This window comes from Capsicum annuum, chromosome 6 (genome assembly GCF_002878395.1).
Source record: "Capsicum annuum cultivar UCD-10X-F1 chromosome 6, UCD10Xv1.1, whole genome shotgun sequence".
In the NCBI taxonomy this organism is placed as follows: domain Eukaryota; kingdom Viridiplantae; phylum Streptophyta; class Magnoliopsida; order Solanales; family Solanaceae; genus Capsicum; species Capsicum annuum.
Window position 1 is genome coordinate 78,738,179 of NC_061116.1, and position 6,000 is coordinate 78,744,178.

The window sequence follows — 6,000 nt, forward strand, 5'->3', positions numbered from 1 at the left end:
ATTTTATCTCCTATCTCAAAGACAAAAATCTGATATCCAAAGGTTGTATCTATCACTTAGTTAGAGTCAAAGATACTAAGTTCGAGGCTCCAACTATTCAGTCAGTCGATATTGTTAATGAGTTTCCAGATATTTTTCCGAAAGATCTACATAAGGTACCTCCCGATAGAGAGATAGAATTTGGGACTGACCTTCTTCCCAATACTCGGCCTATTTTTATTCCTCCATGCCGTATGGCACCTGTGGAGCTTAAGGAGTTAAAAGGGAAACTCAAAGATCTTTTAGACAAAGGTATCATAAGGCCCAATATTTCTCCTTGGGGTGCACTTATTTTATTCATGCAAAAGAAAGATGGTTCTTTACGTATGTACATTGAGTTTTGCCAGCGTAACATGATCACAGTAAAAAATAAGTATCCTTTCTCAAGAATTGATGACATGTTTGATCAGTTGCAAGGTGCAAGTTATTTCTCCAAAATAGACCTTAGAACTGACTATCATCATCTTAAAGTGAGGGAGTGTGATATTCCAAGGACAGCCTTCCGAACCCGCTATGGTGACTTTGAGTTTCTAGTCATTTCCTTCGGGCTAACCAATGCCCCAACCGCCTTCATGGACCTCATGATTTAAGTGTTCAAGAAATATCTCAATATGTTTGTTATTGTTTTCATAGATGATATCTTTGTGTACTCCCATAATGATAATGACCATGCGAATCATGTTAGAATTGTCTTGCAAACCCTTAGAGATCACCAGTTGTTCGCCAAATTCAGTAAGTGTGAATTTTGGCTAAGGTCTGTTGCCTTTCTGGGTCCTATCGTATCAACTGAAGGTATTATAGTTGATCCCCAAAAGATAGAAGCTATGAAAAATTAGCCTAGACCTATCTCCCCGTCTGACATTAGATGTTTCTTGGGTCTAGCTGGCTACTACCGCCGTTTTGTTGAGGGTTTCTCTTCTATTACGTCTTCTATTACCCGGTTGACCCAAAAGAAAGTTAAGCTCCAGTGGTCAGATTCCTGTGAGAAGAGTTTTTAGGAGTTGAAGACTCGACTTACTTCAGCCCCTATGTTAACTTTGCCTGATGGTACAGATGGTTTTGTGGTGTATTGTAATTTCTCTAGAATTGGTTTGGGTTGTGTGTTGATGCAAAGAGGTAAATTTATAGCCTACACCTTTAGACAGTTAAAGCCATATGAGAAAAATTACCCAACCCATGATCTTGAGTTAGCTGTTGTGGTCTTTGCTTTGAAAATTTGGAGACACTATCTTTGTGGTGTTTATGTTGATGTGTTTACGGATTATAAGAGCCTGCAGTATGTGATTACTCAGAGGGAGTTGAACCTTAGGCAGAGGAGGTGGCTGGAGTTGTTAAAAGACTATGACATAAGTGTGTTGTATCACTTGGGCAAGGCCAACGTAGTAACGGATGCCCTTAGCAGATTGTTTATGGGTAGTGTTGCCCATATAGATGAAGGTAAGAGAGAGTTAGCTCGTGAAATGCATTATTTGGCTAGATTGGGTGTTATGTTGCTTGATTCAGCTATTGGTGCAATGTAGTTCCGAATCATCTTTAGTTTCGGAAGTGAATGAGAAGCAAGATAGAGATCCTAGTTTGGTCAGACTGAAGGAGACAGTTAAGGACCAAAAGGTATAGATTTTCTCCCAAGGAGGAGATGGTGTGTTGAGATTGCAAGGTAGGTTGTGTGTTTCGTGTGTTGATGATCTGAGGTAGAGGATTATGGCTGAAGCACATGGCACGTGGTATTCTATTCATCCCGGCACTACGAAGAAGTACCGCGACTTATAGGAAATCTATTGGTGGAATGGTATGAAGAAGGATATAGCCAAATTTGTAGCAAAGTGTGCAACGTGCCAATAGGTTAAGGTAGAGCACCAAAAACCTGGTGGTATTATACAAGAGTTTGGTATACCTACTTGGAAATGGGAGGTTGTGAATATGGACTTCGTGACCAGGTTACCTCTTTCGCGTCTTCATTATGATTCTGTTTGGGTTGTTGTGGATAGGCTGACTAAGCCCGTGTATTTCTTGCCCATACTCACATCATATACAGCTGAGGATTATGATAGATTGTATATTCGAGAGTTAGTCAGACTGCATGGAGTTCCCTCATCCATTATTTCGGATAGGGGCACTCAATTTACTTCTCAGTTTTGGAGGGCGTTCCAGCAGGGTCTTGGTACCCAAGTCCTTTTGAGTTCTGTTTTTCATCCACAGACAGATGGTCAAGCTGAGAGGACCATTCAGACCTTGGAAGATATATTGAGAGCATGTGCTTTTGATTTCAAAGGTAGTTGGGATAAGCATTTGCCATTGATAGAGTTTGCCTATAATAATAGTTAACATGCTAACAACGGGATGGCCCCATTTGAGGCCTTGTATGGTAGGAGATGTAGATCACCCATAGGTTGGTTTGAAGTGGGTGAAGATGCCGTGACTGGGCCTGATACAGTGTTTGAAGCTATGGAGAAAGTTAAGTTGATTAGAGAGAGGTTGAAGACCGCCCAGAGTCGTCAAAAGTCTTATGTCGATGTGAGAAGAAGAGATCCTGAGTTTGAAGTGGGTGATATTGTATACTTGAAGATTTTACCCATGAAAGGGGTGAAAAAGTTTGGTAAAAAGGGGAAGCTTAGTCCCCATTATGTTAGCCCATATAGAGTCTTGAGTCGTGTTGGTAAGGTGGCCTATGAGGTTGAGTTGCTCGAAGAGTTGTCAGTTGTTCATCCTATTTCTTATCTCTCTATGCTTAAAGAGCATATTGGTGATTCCATTATAGTAGATTCTTCAAAGAATGTGATATTCAGAACAGTCTTTCCTTCGATGAGATTCCTATTGAGATCCTAGATTTTCAGATCCGTAGACTAAGGAACAAAGAAGTTTCCTTGGTCAAAGTTTTGTGGCAGAACCAGTCTGTTGAGAGTGCTACTTGGGAGGCAAAAACAGACATACGAGCCAAGTACCCGCACCTCTTTTCTGCAAGTTCAGATTAATCTGAAGATATTATTCTTTCTTAATTCATTGCTTCTAATCTAAAGTTCAGCTATGTATCTATTCTTGCATGAGTTCTTGCAATTTTTGAGGTATTCAAGAGTTTAGAGAGATTCAGTTATGTGTACTCTATTTTTCCTGTGTTCCTAGTCCAACCAGTGACATTCGAGGATGATTCCGAACCTTAAAGATTAACAAGTGAATTCCTAAGTGATTACCGTGTTAACCATATAGAATTTCCCTAATTTCGACTTTTTATCATATGGGAAATCTGATAAGCTTTCCGTCGATATAAGATTCGCCCAAATCCGATAACCCGGTAAGAAGTTATGTCCAATTTAAGTCCTAGCCGTAAAACATCGTCATTTTGGTTCTTGGTGCATCGCGGAGAGGGTCTATTTGATAATTGTTAATTTCCCGAGGAACTCCGCGATAGTAGCGCATCACGAAGGACCCCAATTTCTTAATAGTCAATTTCCAGTGGTCTGGCGCGATTGTGACGCATCGCGCTAAAGTTCCATGTCCCAACTAGTGGCACAACGCGATGTCTCCACATCGCGGTGAGTACCAATTTCCCATATGTCAATTTCCTATGATCCACCGCGATAGTGGCACATCGCGGTGGCCCATGAAATCGAGTTCCCAGTTTAATTTTTCTAGCTTCGTACAGAAGTTAAAGAGGGCACTTTGGACTTTTTTCCAAGCCTCTTAAACCGTACAAACACTAAATTGAAGTAATTTACAAGCATTCTATGAAGTTTTTTCTTAATTTTTCTCTCAACAAGAATCCTAAGTATCCAAAACCTCTTCTAAGAATCTCAAGAATCCACCATAGATTTTCTAAATTGAGTCAAGATTCAAGGTTCCCAAGTCAAGGGCTTCAAGAAACCTCATTCAAGAGTACAAATAGAGTTCCAAAAGCGAGACTTCATCCAAATTTTCTAGTTCAAGGTATGTGGGATTTTGAACAAGGGTAATCCTTTCACCAATGTGCCCAAAGGCTTATTTAAACTATAATTCGCTGAAATTTATGAGATTTTACATGAAATTGAATTGGGGGTTTTCACCTATTGTTATTGTTGCAAGATTTTGATGTTTTCCTTGAATTGAGAGTCTAATGGCATGATTTTTACATGTTTTCTTGAGAAATTGCAGCTGTCTAAGTTGAAATGTTTGAGATATTGAGGTATATAAGTATGTTGATATTTTGAGACAAATTGTTGAAATTTCCAGATTTCAACATGGGTTATGAATCTATATGCTATCTATTATGCTTTGATGAGTTTAACTTGAGATTGAATTATGGGTTATTAAATGCTACTTGAGACTTGCAATTTTAATCGCTATTGTGCTATAAGCACCCATGATTTGAGTATTCTGAGATTGTTGAGAAATGTTTTGACCTAATGGTCATTGAGCTTTGAAATTCACTTTCCAACATGAGAGTACAGATTTGATTATTGGGTTCGTGGTAAACCATGGTATTATTTCTAAAAGTGAATTTTTACGAGATGAGCGTAGATAATCTAAACGGAGTAGTATTTAGCACCGAGCGGGTAAGTTACTACGGTTTCTTACCCCAAAACTATGTACCACCGTTGGTTGGGCCTGAGGCTGAGTTTATGATTATCATTGGGCCTAAGGCCGAGTTGATATTGGGCCCAAGACCGAGTTTATTTAGTGATCACTGGACCTAGGTTATACTCCCTGGCAAGAGTATGGCGCCTCTCCCCAACTTGAGGTCTCTTCATTAGAAGGACAAAACATTGGACTCTATGTAGCTTGCATGGTTTATGTCGGTTAAGAGAAACTCCCTAAACTAAAGTATTTTCCATTGAGATAAGATATTTTTCTTTAAAACTAAAATACTTTCCCTTGATATGAGTATTTTTCCCTAAAGCCTGAAATGAGATATTTTCCTAACGTGAATGAAATACCTTCAAGTATTTCCAAAGTTATATGATTTTGAATTCCAAGTATTTGAATTCAAAAGAGTTATGAGTTCTTGAGCATTGAAGAAGTTTTACTCCCTATGAGACATATGCATGAGTTAAAAGTATTGCTTAAAGTTTCCTTTAGCCTTGAGTAATGAGAATAAAAGAAGAGTACAAATTTCAAAGCTGAAAGTATAATGACTCACGAGATTGTGTTACATGTTCCATTTACATGATTCATGAGCTTCACATTTTATACTTATTCAAGCCATGAGAGTCATTACTTATTATATGCATGATTTGATTAAAGAGTATTGATTTTGTTTTATATAAATGCATGCACCCCCACATACTCAGTATATTTCCAAGTGTTGATCCACATATATGTCTATGTCCTACATTGTCTTATAATGTAGGTTCAGGTGCTCAGCCCCAACCATGTCAGTGATTTTCGAGTACCTCAATCTATATTCCTACAGTGGTGAGTCCTCATGGTTCGAGGACCTATATTCAGACATCTCTATATTTTTGAGAAACTATGTTGTTACTTTTAGTTCTTTTTAAATCAGTTAGGGACCAGTCCCAACGGTTCTCTAGTTCATGGATTAGCAGAGGCTTTGTCAGACTAGTTATCAGATTGTGGTTGTATTGAGGCTTCCAGTAACACTTGGTCATTTGGACCAAGCATTTTCTCCATATTTTCTTTCATATGATATGACTATGCAAGTGTTTGAATTATTTAATCTTGAAATGAGTGTTATTAGTAGAAACAGGCTCAAACGGTTAGCTTGGGGCTATTTGTAGCCTTAAGCATCGTCTGACGTCGAAGGAGGTAATTTCGAATCGTTACAAATTTGGTATTAGAGCCTGAGGTTTTAATAGAGTCCTAGGGAGTCTGACAAGCCGCGTTGAGAAGAGTCATGATCATCGGTGTGTAGCGCGCCACATCTATGAGCAAGAGGCTATAAGACATTTTAGGAAAAATTTGTTTCTTCTTACAGATTCTATCGTACCTACAATTGTCCCTCTCATCTAATAATTCGTGCTCTTTTATTTC